This window comes from Tamandua tetradactyla, chromosome 2 (genome assembly GCF_023851605.1).
Source record: "Tamandua tetradactyla isolate mTamTet1 chromosome 2, mTamTet1.pri, whole genome shotgun sequence".
Classification (NCBI taxonomy): Eukaryota; Metazoa; Chordata; class Mammalia; order Pilosa; family Myrmecophagidae; genus Tamandua; species Tamandua tetradactyla.
Window position 1 is genome coordinate 47,786,117 of NC_135328.1, and position 15,289 is coordinate 47,801,405.

Consider the following 15,289-nt stretch of genomic DNA (forward strand, 5'->3'; position numbering starts at 1 on the left):
CAACACTGGAAACATATGTTTGCCTTCTCTGTGACTACTGGAGTTAATTCCATTGTGTAGTATCAATTTATCTCAGTCACTTGCACAAGTCAAACATCCTTGGCTTTCATTATTGCCGTAATCTTCATCTCCCCACAATTCTATACATTCCTGAACCCTCCTACATATCTATATATCCTCCCTCTGAACCTTCCACCCTAACCTCTGGAACTCCCGCACTCATCAGCAAACTTCCACAAATCCTTAGCTTGTTTTAAAAAATATTCCCCCCCTATTTTGCCTCAAGTGAAACCTGATGGTCACTGAAGATACTGATTCTTCTGAGGTGCTCTCAAAAGAGGACTATTTTGTCATTAAAACAAAATAAAACAAATCCTTAAGGCCAGGAGATGGCAGAGGTATTTTGTTTTCATTAATACTTCCAGATTATTATTTCTCCCTTTCTTACAAAAATCTCTGTTCCTTTGAGCCCCAATCCTCCTTTTTTATTTCCTCATCCACCAACCTCTGATCATTCCCTCTCTGCTCACTAAAGACTTCAGCTCCTGGTTTATAGTTTTCTGTCCCATTCCAACTATTCTTACCATACTTAGTGATTTAATTTAAAGGATAATCCATTCTAACACCCAAGTTTCTCAGTCTCTAGGCCACATCATCTCCTAAACCTTATCTTCTATTATACCTCAATCACATATTACTACATATACACAATGGATCTGAACCAACTTTGAAATCTCAAATTAGAATACCCATTCACTGAATATATTCTACCATACTTCTGGCTTATTTGTTCAAGTAGACCCTCAAATTCTGCAACCTCCAATCCACTAACTCACCACCTTTTTATTATCTATCAGTTACCCTTACTTCCTACACCATTTCCAAGATTCCACAGACCATCATTATAATCATTCCTTTGTAGGCACAATTTCAATACTCCCTCCCTCCACTGGACTCAACTGGGAGAACCCTAACCTTGGTTGAAACCATCCTCTGGGGAGTTGGCATTACCCAGCCAAATACTGCTAGAGAAATATCACATAACTGCATAGACTGATTTTATTTTCAATTCAAGCTGGCAAACTTCAAATGGATACAAACACTATATAGCAAGCCTACATCGAATCCCCTGCAACCCCACCCAAGATAACTATTGCATACTTTCGCTTTTCTACTCAGATTTCTCATAGCCCCATGAGCCCACCTTGACCCTGACCTCTGGGGTCCCATCCTTTGCTCACATACTACCAACAGATGAGGAAACATTTTTGTTCTTTAATAAGAAGAATAGTTTCCTATCATCAAATCCATTAATTTACTTAGATTTTTAACTATCTTCTTCTCCCTTGTTACACTGGAGTGTCACTCATCTCAATAAAAGCCATTCTATATAACTGTGTTATGTGTACTTTGGCGTTCACCTTCACAAGGACTATACTCCACCACTTAGCCTTACCTTCTCTTGCATTATCAACCTCTCCTTCTTTCGGCTCCTATGATGGTTAATTCTCCGTCAACATGGCTATATTATGGTGTATGGCTGTTTGGTCAAACACTGGCTTACTTGTTACTGTGAATGTGTTTCATAGATGAGATTTGCATCTACAAAAAGCAAAAATGACTGCCCTCGGCAATGTGGATAATCTCCTCATCCAAACAACTGGAGGGCCCACCCCTATAGGCCGTTTTTTTTGTTTGTTTTTTTTTAATTTAGGAAAATAAATAATACACTTAGAACTATCAAAAATGGATATCTTAGTTAGCTTGGCCATAGGCATATTTAAATAAAGCATCCATATAATCACTGTAAAACCTGTGTCTGCACAGTAAATTTCATAAACCAATAAAAATTAAGGCAACAAGGAAAAATCTACAAATTCAGACAGCAAAGTTCTTCTTAAATTCTAAATATTAAACACTAATTTAGATACCATTTGATCAGCTGTCAAAACTGTGAATGTTTGGGTGGGCTCAGCAGGCAGAATTCTCGCCTGCCATGCCAGAGACCTGGGTTCGATTCATGGTGCCTGCCCATGTTAAAGAGAAAAGAAAGAAAAACTGTGAATGTTCTCTAAACATCAAGTAGAAAGTTCTTACAATTAACAACACTGCTATAGTAATGACCTATGTTACTAAATATTTTCCCGATTTCAGAAAAATATGAAGATACAAATATTTTTACAGTTAACAAATGAAAATCTTAACCACCTAAAATGGATAGCTTCAACTGTAAGTCTTAAAAGCCAGAGCTAAGGGCTTCAGAGGCCAGTAGAATTTCTGCCTCAACTTCAACACTGAGTGTTGCTGGAATTTCCAGGCAGCCAGTTTTCCATGGGGAATTTGGACTAAATTCTAAATTTCTAATTCACCTTTATCAGAGTGTCCAGCCTGGGGCCTACCCTATAAAGTTTGGACTTACCAGCACCCACGTAATATATGTCTTAATATATGCATATAACTTTTGGTTCTTTTCCCTGTAGAACCCTGACTAACACAGTTTCCATGACACCACAAATTCTTCATTTTTCCTCCTTTGTTCTGGTCTCTCTTTCTCAATTTCCTTTGCAGATACCTCCTCCTTTACTCAGTATTCAATTATTAAGTCTTTCTCAAGCCTCTAGATTGCGCCTTCTGCCTGTCTGTCTCTCTCATCAGTCTCAAAGCTTTAATACAATCTGCATCCTGATGAAACTAAATCTTATCTCCACCTCAAACCCCTCCCTGGAATTAAAAATTCATACATCAAACTGTCCATGCAATATACTCACTATGTGATATGTGGAAAACTGCCAGAGACAATGTATATTTAAATTCGAATCTGAACTTCTGATTAGCCCTCACTCCCTCCTACCCCAAATTACAACATTCTCCCTCATTATGGTAAATACCATCACTAATAATCTAGCTGTTTAAGTCAATAACCTTGATTCTTCTTTTTCCTTACTCTGTTAGTAAGTTCTGAAGTGTCTACATCAAAAATATAATCCAATGAAGAAGGAATAGCCTTTTCAACAAATGATGAGACAACTGGATACCCATATGCAAAAGAATGAATTTGAATACCTAGTTCACACCATATATGAAAATTTACTCAAAATGGATCAAAGACCTAAATGTAAAAGCCAAAGCCATGCAACCTTCAGAAGGAAACATAGGTATAAATCTTTAATACTTTGGACTAGGTAAGAGTCACTATTATATGACACTAAAAGCACAAACTACAAAAGAAAAATGAGATAAACTGGACTTCATCAAAATTAAAAACTTCTGTGCTCCAAAGCACACCATCAGAAAAGAAAACCTCAGAATGGGAAAAAAATATCTGCACATCATATATCTGATAAGGGCTTAGCATCCAGACTATATACCTCTTACATATCAACAACAAAAGGACAAACAATCCAATTAAAAACTGGGCAAAGGATTTGAATAGACATTTCTCCAAAGAAGATACACAAATGGCCAACAAGTACATGAAAAGATGTTCAACATCATAAATTATAAGGGAAGTACAAATCAAAATAACAATGAGATACCACTTTGTGCCCACTAGGATGGCTACAATTTTTAAAAAACTGAAAATAACAAATGTAGGTGAAGATCTGGAGGAATTGGAACTGTATACGTTACTGGTGAAAATGAAAAATGGTGCAGCTGCTGTGGAAAAGTTTGGCAGTTCCTCAAAAACCTAAACAGAGAGTTACCATGCGACTTAGCAATTCCACTAGGAGGTTTATATCCAAGAGAACTGAAAACATATTGCCCCTCAAAAACTTACACACAAATGTTCATAGTAGCATTATTCATAACAGTCAAAAAGTATAAACCACCCAAATGTTCATCAACTGAAGAACGGATTAAAGAAAATCCATACAATGGAATACTTCAGCCATAAAAAAAAAAGTATGAAGTACTAATACATGCTACAACATGGATGAAGCTTGAAAACATGCTAAAAGAAAGAAGCCAGACATAAAAGGCCCTATTTTATGTGATTCCTTTTATATGAAATATTCACAATAGGGAAAATCCATAGAGACAGAAAGTAGATTAGTGGTTGCCAAGGGATGGGAGGAGGAGGAAATTGGGAAGTATGGAGTTTCTTTTGGAGTGACAGAAATATTCTGGAATTAAATAGTGGTGATGGTTACATGACATTGTGAATATATTAAAGACTACTACATTATATACTTTAAAATGGATAAAATGGTGAAATTTATGTTATATGAATTTTATTTCAATAAAAAATTGTTAAATATATATTTCAAACCCATCCCACTTCTCTCCATCTCTACCACCACCACAAAAATGCCAGGTCTCACCTGCACTGTTCTAACAGATTCCAAACTGACCGTTGTATTCTTGACTATTCCAATTTGTTGTTCACACAGGAGAGTTTTTTAAAACAGAACTCTGATCACATGACATCCCTGCTTAAATTCTTTGAATAGTTTCCCATTACACTTTCAATAAAATTCAATTCCTCGCAATATCCAAATAAAGCACTGCTTGATCTAGCCCCTGTCTACCTCTCCAACATCATCTATTACCACTCCTTGTCCTTTTTGTCAGTCTTTAACCACTCCAGCCCTCTAAAAATGCCCTGACTGAATGTATTTATGTACATACCTTGCTTGTACCCTTCATTTTCAAGGACTTAGCAGACACTGTTCAGTATATCTAAAAGGCTCTTTCTCTTGGTCTGGGCACAACTTACTCCATATCCCCTAAAGTAATCTTGGGCAAGTTATATAAGCTCCCCTTGCTTCCATTCTCATTTGTAAAATGCTGATGATAGGATCTACCCATCATAGGACACTTGTGAAATTGCTGTTGGTGTTGTTTTTATTATGCAGATAGTCCTGAACACTGAAGCTCTTCCCAGTTATTCTCTCACTCATATCCTTTTCATTTCCATCACAGCACTCATAATGTTAAAGTATATATATATTTACATACATCTTCAGTGTATGCCTTCCCCACTAGACTCTGAAATTCCACGAGGGCAGTGATAATGTCTGTTTTGTTTACTGTTATATAGGCAATCCCTATCATTGTGTCCCGCATACAGAAGACTCTCGGAAAAAACTGCTGAATTACAGAATGAATGCATAAATGACTCAAGTGCCTACCTGAATACATGGTAGGAACTCAATAAATGTTCATTTTCTACATCCTGTTTCCCCTACATTTATGGGTCTGTTCCGTCGTCTATAGATGGAGGTGGAGGGATTAAAGCAATCATGTGGTTCCATCTCTAACACTCTATAATTTTATCATCCTACCATTCTAAGGTAAGAAAGAAGGTCAGAAATAGGTTAGGCAAATACATAAAATCAGTTTAAAAAACACTTTCAGAGAAATTTCAACTTCTCATCTAACCCAGCATTTAATAATGGACCAACTGATTTTTTTTTTTAATGTATCTCATCTCTACATTATAAAGCAAATAATGAATACACATGTGTGTGTGTGCGCACACCCAAATGGTTTTTCAGCTTGGAAATAATAATTCTAACAACTTGCAAAGACTTTTCCAAACAACAAGTGTTTTGACCTTGTTAGGCAGGAAAAAGTTAAAATTAAAACAGTGGCAGTCTTTCTGGAGTGGGTTTATTGTTCACTTCCTCAGACCCAGATTAGTCATTGTTCTCTTCTTATTTCTATTGATTTCTCCTCCTTTTACTGAAGAACTAACTGTAGGGATTACAATGTCTCAAGACACAAAAATTCAATGAAATGACAAATGGTAATGTACTTCATAAACTGTAAAACACAAACTGTAAAGTTCTTTAGAAGTGCAGAGCAGTATGCTGTAAAGAGCCTCAATTTTGAAATCAGACCTATATCAATTATATAAGCCTATTACATGGTCACTTGGGACCAAAGATGGATGCCTAATAATTCTACTTATTATTATAATAATAGTTAGAATTCATTCAGAGATAACTGTAAACAAACTCTATTAAATGTTTACCTAATCTCACACTCTAAAAGGTACAATTCTATCATTACTTTCATATTATAGATGAGAAAACTAAGGCTTATAAAGCTATGGTCACTTGCTCAAGGTTCCATAACCAAGGAGAAAGAGCCAGAACTCACCAAAACTCTTATTTAAAATTTTTTTTCTCTAGTTATTCCAACTGTAATCAATGTAATTCTAAATGCAATCAATTCATATTCTCCAATGCTTACAAATCATCTTCTTTTCCCTCTTCTTTTCTTCAAACACACTGAATGAGCTACCTGAAGAAGTTTCCCATATAAGAAACTAGCTCTGAAAGCTGCCCAAGGAGAATTGTTAAGGGATTTAGATTCCAGAGAATTTTGTCACTTGTCATTTGTCTGCAAGGCCATCACCACTGTTTAGGAAATGCAGCAGATAGTTACATGGTACTATCTATGAATCCCTTTATCCTCTCTATTTCATAGTGGAATTAAAATTTAGGGAAAACTATGAGAATAAATATGGCAGATATTTATTATACGAATGAAGCACTTAATCTTTTTAATCTTCTAATTCCATCCAGAGGCACTGATGATTAAAAAAGTATCTTGCACAAACTCTAAAATTATGTATTTTTTAATAAGAAGCCTCTTCTGAAAAAAACTCAAGGTAATGGCAATTGGCTCTAATAGTCCTTTGTTGCAATACTTAGTAGGAATCATCTAAAACATAAAACAATCCATCAACATAATAGAAAGTAATTAACTTATTAAAAAAATAAGGTGAACAAAGGATTAAAAGTATTCATCACCCTTCAAGGCAGGCAATATTCCAAAGACCTAACATCTCACTATTAAAAAATAACTAGCAATAAACAAACAGCATATCATACAGTTTTACTGCATGGAAATTTATGTGCTCCACAATACAGGATTGGGCATAATTAGAGCACTAGGAAGGGGAAAACTTAAAGTTACAGGACCAATTGGTTTAACTTCATCTTTCTCAGTTAATCACATATTCAACAAACATCCACGGAAAAGGTCAGGCTGGCTGGGCCTTAAAGACTAAGTCAAGTGAGACACAGAGCAGACCCTCACAATATGGTGATTGACGCTCACCAACTAGCAACCAAACAATACTAGTAAAATGTGCTAAAAAGGCTTTGATGTGAGCCCAGAAGTAATCCAGACTAAAACGGGCTGGCAAAGGCCTCCTAGATATAACAATTTACCTTTCCATCCAACAGAACCTTTAATGACCCAAGGAAAAGATTTTTATTGTATTTTAATACCTACTACACCAATGCAACAAAAGATGAGCAGGAGTTCCCTCTGAGACATGGTATTTTGAGTGATTTTAATGTTCTGCTTTATGTTTTTCTCATTTTCTATAATGAACATGTTTTACTTTTATAATTGGAAACAAAATAGCAAATATTATAATTACAGACAAAAAAAGTTGAACAGTATAAGAGCACCCACTGAGGACTTAAGAATTTTAGGTAAGAGAAAGAATCAATTTTGAAAACGAAGCCTATGTTAAAGCATTCGGCAAACATTTATTAAGAACATACTATGTGCCAGGTGTTGTGACAGGCTGTTGGAAAAATAAGTTGAAAATACAATATAATGGCAGGTTAATAATTTTTATCAAAGGAAAATAAAAAGTAGTAAATCCACAACGAGCTGATGAATTTGGAATTGAGCAACACTCTCCAGAGTAGCCCCTAAATCAGGGAATGATCCCAATACAGGTTTTGGAACAAAATGAAAAGGAAAACTATTTCCTGGAGCAAAATGACTCCTCATAGCATAAAAATGCAATTCATGAAGATTAACAAGACTCCACAGTTCTCATCACATGGCTTTTCCATGACTTGATTACTTTGTAAATGCAGCCAGACTCTCAAACTCAACATACCCAAGTTTTTTCTTCACCAGCTTGTCTCATTCTGTATTGAATTTCAAATAATCATCTACTCTTAATTCCTCTTTTTGCCTCACCCTCTATGTCTTTGGATGTACCTTTGAAATGTTTCTCAAATCTTTCTCCTTCCCATCCTCACTACCACTGGCCTAGTTCAGGTTTCATCATCTCTCAGACAGATTACTGCAGCAGTTTCCCAAATGTGTCTTCTTATCTCTCAAATCTCTCCTCTGTTCAAACCTTTCTCTCCTTACAGCTACCAATGTGAGTTTACTCAATTCACTAACTATGCCACTCAACTGCTCAGAATCATATGATATGATTCTCCTCAGGGCTAGCATACCAACTCTTTACCATGGTAGTTAATACCCTTCACGATCTGGGCTTAATATATCATTCCTAAACTATACTGAATACAGGTTAAGAGTACAGCCTTGGGATCAGTAGACCTGGGTCTGAATCCTGGCTCTGCTGCTTCCTTAGATGCTAGAACTTAGCCTTTAAGCAAATAACTTCACCTCTTAGAACCTCCATTTCCTCACCTGGAAGAGAAAATAGGATGTATACAAAATACCTGGCATAAAGCCACTGATGAAGAAATGTAGCTCTTATTCAATTCTAATTCAAATGTAACCTCTTTCAAGAAGGTGGAAGTACAAACTAATTCCCTCTTCCTTGCAACACTAGCAATTTGATTTGCACAGACTTTTTTCTGTACCTACCCTCATGACCCTTTCCCCACCTTTCTATTCAATTGTGAAACTTAAAGGAAAAAATTGTGCCTTGCCTCACTCATTTATTCTCCTAGGCCTAGAACATAACAGGGTTTGGTGTTAGTTTGCTGAATTGAAGACCCCTTGGCCTATCTTTCAGAATAGACCCAACCAGAGCTATTGCTTTTCTCCTAACTCCGCTAAACTGGCTATGCCTTTTCTTCTTAGGCTCTGCTCTTCAGGAGTACTCTTTATTATTTTTTTTTTCTGTATGCTGTATGGCAGGGGTCAAATCTCATTCTTTTTCCATGTGAGTATCCTACTATTGCAGCACCATTTGTTGAATTTTTGTTTTTCTTTTCTTTCTTTGTTTATTTCTTTTATTGGGAAGTGCATGGGCTCAGAATCAAACCTGAGTCTCCCACATGGCAGGCGAGAATTCTACCACCGAACTACCCTTGCACCTCCCAGGAGCACATCTGATTCGGAGATATATCTCCAGCATTTAATACAGGGCCAACAAACACTAGTTACTTAGACACATCAATGGAATGAATGATAAATGCTCTTCAAATACATGATTTTACCCATGTGTATTACATTATAACGTGTAGTACCATTAACCTATTGCTAAGTTTGGGAGCTGTTTCCAATCTTCTACTATTATAAATAATATTTTAATAAACATCCATTTATATAAATGTTTGTACACATTCTCCTAGGCATAGATTACAAGGTCAAAGGGTATGAATCTTTTGTGGCTGTGATATATATTAGAAAACCTTAATCTTTTGGAAAGTGCCTTTAAAGCAGTCATCAAATATCAGGACTGTGAACCATAGGTCATCCAATTAATAATTAGGTCATAAAATGTAAAAACTTAAAATTTTTAAATATAACAACTTCTAAAATATAGAATGTTAACAGGTATACAGAATTCAAATATATAGAACTTGTACATGGCAATGAATAAAACATTACATCTAAGGATGCATGGGTAGTTCAGTGGTAGAATACTTGCTTTTCATGCAGGAGACCCAAGTTTGATTCCCAAACCATGCACCTCAAATCAAACAAACAAAAAACCAACCAAACAAAAAACATTACATCTACAAGAGATTTTTTCCTATCTGATAACATTAATTAAATTAATGTATAACTTCCTACCTATCATAAAATTAACTTCAAAACTATACCTGCTCTAGCCCTCCTCTTCCTCTTTCTCCGCCGGCAGTGCTCCTGCCGCCATCTAGCCCTCCTCTTCCTCTTTCTCTGCCGGCGGCGCTCCCGCCACCATCTAGCCCTCCTCTTCCCCCTTCTCCGCCGGTGCTCCTGCAGCCATCTAGCCCTCCTCTTCCTCTTTCTCCGTGGGCGGAGCTCCCGCCACCATCTAGCCCTCCTCTTCCTCTTTCTCCGCCGGCGGCGCTCCCGCCGCCATCTAGCCCTCCTCTTCCCCCTTCTCCGCCGGTGCTCGTGCCGCCATCTAGCCCTCCTCTTCCTTTTTCTCCGCCGGCGCTCCCGCCTTCTGTTTCCCCTTCTGTTCCGGCGGCGTTCCATCCGCCATCTTATCCTTCCCTTTCTCCTCCTACTCCAGCGGCTCTCCAACCACCACTGTGCCCTCTTCCGCCTTCACCGGCTCCTCCACCACTATCCTCGACAGCCTTGCCATCCTCACCTTTCCTCCTCCAGAACAGGTACTAGGGGAGTAGAAACGATACAGAACAGCTCCCGGAGCCACGACAGAGACCAAAAAGACAGCGTACCCCATCCTGGAACGGCTGACTGGCTGGGAGAACCCGCTCCGGTGAGATCGCGAAGGGGTGCGAGCTTCACCGGGCGGGGCGGCAAGTGGCCGGAGTCCCTCCCCTCCTCCTTCCCGGGCCAGCTGGCAGAATTGGGCAGGCGATCCCCTCAAGCCGCGGCGGCTGGTACACCCACCACGTGCGGCCCCCTGGACCAACTGAGAGAACTGCATCGGAAATCCCCAGGCCGCGGAGAACGGTGACCGGGGGGGGGGGTCCCTTCCAAACATGTAACTTCCCGGTCCGGCTGGGAACGGTGCACTCTCCCGGGCCGTGGCGGCTGGCACCCTCCCGCCACGCTTGGCGCCCCGGGCCGACTAGGAAATTCGGATGGGTGCTCTCCTGGGCTGCGGCGGCCAGCGACCCTCCACGCGTTCGGACCCCTGGGCCGGATGGCACTCTTCCAAGCCGCTTCGGCTGGCGAACCTCCCCCATGGCGAGAGTTTTCCAAAGTTAAAGGATCAACAGCACCTTTTACTGGTGGGACCCGCAGACAAACGTGTGCCATGAGCGCCACCAACTGGGCAGGACAAGAAAAACAGAACCCAGAGATTTCACAAAAAAAATCTTTCAACCTGTTGGGTCCAACACCCAGGGAAATCTGACTATATGCCCAGACACCAGCAGAAGATAACGGATCACGCTGAGAAAATTGAAAATATGGCCCAGTCAAAGGAACAAACCAATAGTTCAAATGAGATACAGGAGCTGAGACAACTAATGCTGACTATACGAACAAAAATGGAAAACCTCTTCAAAAACGAAATCGATAAATTGAGGGAGGACATGAAGAAGACATGAGCTGAACATAAAGAAGAAATAGAAAAACTGAAAAAACAAATCACAGAACTTATGGAAGTGAAGGATAAAGTAGAAAAGATGGAAAAAACAATGGATACCGACAATGATAGATTTAAAGAGACAGAAGATAGAATTAGTGATTTGGAGGATGGAACATCTGAATTCCAAAAAGAAACAGAAACTATCTGGAAAAGAATGGAAAAATTTGAACAAGGTATCAGGGAACTCAAGGACAATATGAACCGCACAAATATACGTGTTGTGGGTGTCCCAGAAGGAGAAGAGAAGGGAAAAGGAGGAGAAAAACTAATGGAAGAAATTATCACTGAAAATTTCCCAACTCTTAAGAAAGACCTAAAATTACAGATCCAAGAAGTGCAGCGCACCCCAAAGAGATTAGACGCAAATAGGCGTTCTCCAAAACACTTACTAGTTAGAATGTCAGAGGTCAAAGAGAAAGAGAGGATCTTGAAAGCAGCAAGAGAAAAACAATCCATCACATACAAGGGAAACCCAATAAGACTATGTGTAGATTTCTCAGCAGAAACCATGGAAGCTAGAAGACAGTGGGATGATATATTTAAATTACTAAAAGAGAAAAACGGCAAACCAAGACTCCTATATCTAGCAAAATTGTCCTTCAAAAATGAGGGAGAAATTAAAACATTCTCAGACAAAAAGTCACTGAGAGAATTTGTGACCAAGAGACCAGCTCTGCAAGAAATACTAAAGGGAGCACTAGAGTCAGATACGAAAAGACAGAAGAGAGAGGTATGGAGAAGAGTGTAGAAAGAAGGAAAATCAGATATGATATATATAATACAAAAGGCAAAATGGTAGAGGAAAATATTACCCAAACAGTAATAACACTAAATGTTAATGGACTGAATTCCCCAATCAAAAGACATAGACGGGCAGAATGGATTAAAAAACAGGATCCTTCTATATGCTGTCTACAGGAAACACATCTTAGACCCAAAGATAAACATAGGTTGAAAGTGAAAGGTTGGGAAAAGATATTTCATGCAAATAACAACCAGAAAAGAGCAGGAGTGGCTATACTAATATCCAACAAATTAGACTTCAAATGTAAAACAGTTAAAAGAGACAAAGAAGGACACTATATACTAATAAAAGGAACAATTAAACAAGAAGACATAACAATCATATATATTTATGCACCAAACCAGGATGCCCCAAAATACGTGAGGAATACACTGCAAACACTGAAAAGGGAAATAGACACATATACCATAATAGTTGGAGACTTCAATTCACCACTCTCATCAATGGACAGAACATGTAGACAGAGGATCAATAAAGAAATAGAGAATCTGAATATTACTAGAAATGAGCTAGACTTAACAGACATTTATAGGACATTACATCCCACAACAGCAGGATACATCTTTTTCTCAAGTGCTCACGGATCATTCTCAAAGATAGACCATATGCTGGGTCACAAAGCAAGTCTTAACAAATTTAAAAAGATTGAAATCATACACAACACTTTCTCGGATCATAAAGGAATGAAGTTGGAAATCAATAATAGGTGGAGTGCCAGAAAATTCACACATACGTGGAGGCTCAATAACACACTCTTAACCAACAAGTGGGTCAAAGAAGAAATTGCAAGAGAAATTAGTAAATACCTCGAGGCGAATGAAAATGAAAACACAACATATCAAAACTTATGGGACGCAGCAAAGGCAGTGCTAAGAGGGAAATTTTTATTGCCCTAAATGCCTATATCAGAAAAGAAGAAAAGGCAAAAATTCAGGAATTAACTGTCCACTTGGAAGAACTGGAGAAAGAACAGCAACCTAATCCCAAAGCAAGTAAAAGGAAAGAAATAACAAAGATTAGAGCACAAATAAATGAAATTGAAAACATGAAAACAATAGAGAACATCAATAAGACCAGAAGTTGGTTCTATGAGAAAATCAATAACACTGATGGGCACTTAGCAAGATTGACAAAAAGAAGAAGAGAGAGGATGCAAATAAATAAGATCAGAAATGGAAGAGGAGACATAACTACTGACCTCACAGAAATAAAGGAGGTAATAACAGGATACTATGAACAACTTTACGCTAATAAATACAACAATTTAGATGAAATGGACAGGTTCCTGGAAAGACATGAACAACCAACTTTGACTCAAGAAGACATAGACGACCTCAACAAACCAATCACAAGTAAAGAAATTGAATTAGTCATTCAAAAGCTTCCTAAAAAGAAAAGTCCAGGACCAGACGGCTTCACATGTGAATTCTATCAAACATTCCAGAAGGAATTAGTACCAACTCTCCTCAAACTCTTCAAAAAAATCGAAGTGGAGGGAAAACTACCTAATTCATTCTATGAAGCCAACATCACCCTCATACCAAAACCAGGCAAAGATATTACAAAAAAAGAAAACTACAGGCCGATCTCTCTAATGAATATAGATGCAAAAATCCTCAATAAAATTCTAGCAAATCGTATCCAACAACACATTAAAAGAATTATACATCATAACCAAGTAGGATTCATCCCAGGTATGCAAGGATGGTTCAACATAAGAAAATCAATTAATGTAATACACCATATCAACAAATCAAAGCAGAAAAAGCACATGATCATCTCAATTGATGCAGAGAAGGCATTTGACAAGATTCAACATCCTTTCCTGTTGAAAACACTTCAAAAGATAGGAATACAAGGGAACTTCCTTAAAATGATAGAGGGAATATATGAAAAACCCACAGCTAATATCATCCTCAATGGGGAAAATTTGAAAACTTTCCCCCTAAGATCAGGAACAAGACAAGGATGTCCACTATCACCACTATTATCCAACATTGTGTTGGAGGTTCTAGCCACAGCAATTAGACAAGAAAAAGAAATACAAGGCATCAAAATTGGAAAGGAAGAAGTAAAACTATCACTGTTTGCAGACGATATGATACTATACGTCGAAAACCCGGAAAAATCCACAAAAAAACTACTAGAGCTAATAAATGAGTAGAGCAAAGTAGCAGGTTACAAGATCAACATTCAAAAATCTGTAGCATTTCTATACACTAGTAATGAACAAGCTGAGGGGGAAATCAAGAAACGAATCCCATTTACAATTGCAACTAAAAGAATAAAATACCTAGGAATAAATTTAACTAAAGAGACAAAAAACCTATATAAAGAAAACTACAAAAAACTGTTAAAAGAAATCACAGAAGACCTAAATACATGGAAGGGCATACCGTGTTCATGGATTGGAAGACTAAATATAGTTAAGATGTCAATCCTACCTAAATTGATTTACAGATTCAATGCAATACCAATCAAAATCCCAACAACTTATTTTTCAGAAATAGAAAAACCAATAAGCAAATTTATCTGGAAGGGCAGGGTGCCCCGAATTGCTAAAAACATCTTGAGGAAAAAAAACGAAGCTGGAGGTCTCGCGCTGCCGGACTTTAAGGCATATTATGAAGCCACAGTGGTCAAAACAGCATGGTACTGGCATAAAGATAGATATATCGACCAATGGAATCAAATAGAGTGCTCAGATATAGACCCTCTCATCTATGGACATTTGATCTTTGATAAGGCAGTCAAGCCAACTCACCTGGGACAGTACAGTCTCTTCAATAAATGGTACCTAGAGAACTGGATATCCATATGCAAAAGAATGAAAGAAGACCCATATCTCACACCCTATAAAAAGTTAACTCAAAATGGATCAAAGATCTAAACATTAGGTCTAAGACCATAAAACAGTTAGAGGAAAATGTAGGGAGATATCTTATGAAACTTACAATTGGAGGCGGTTTTATGGACCTTAAACCTGAAGCAAGAGCACTGAAGAAGGAAATAAATAAATGGAAGCTCCTCAAAATTAAACACTTTTGTGCATCAAAGAACTTCATCAAGAAAGTAGAAAGACAGCCTACACAACGGGAGACAATATTTGGAAATGACATATCAGATAAAGGTCTAGTATCCAGAATTTATAATGAGATTGTTCAACTCAACAACAAAAAGACAGCCAACCCAATTACAAAATGGGAAAAAGACTTGAACAGACACCTACCAGAAGAGGAAATACAAAT

General features: G+C 37.9%; 1 protein-coding gene across 13 annotated transcripts in view; it reads right to left on the reverse strand.

Moving 5' to 3' along the window:
* Window positions 1-15,289, reverse strand: part of MAPKAP1 (MAPK associated protein 1) — a 353,385-nt gene that overhangs the window by 170,516 nt on the left and 167,580 nt on the right. Inside the window, exon 1 of one of the 13 annotated variants that reach the window (XM_077145020.1) lies at window positions 2,420-2,439. The exons of the other annotated variants lie outside the window; for them this stretch is intronic. The gene's annotated coding sequence lies outside the window, so the exon portion shown is untranslated. Of the gene's footprint in view, window positions 1-2,419; window positions 2,440-15,289 lie in introns of those variants that run through there. 13 annotated transcript variants of the gene reach the window in all.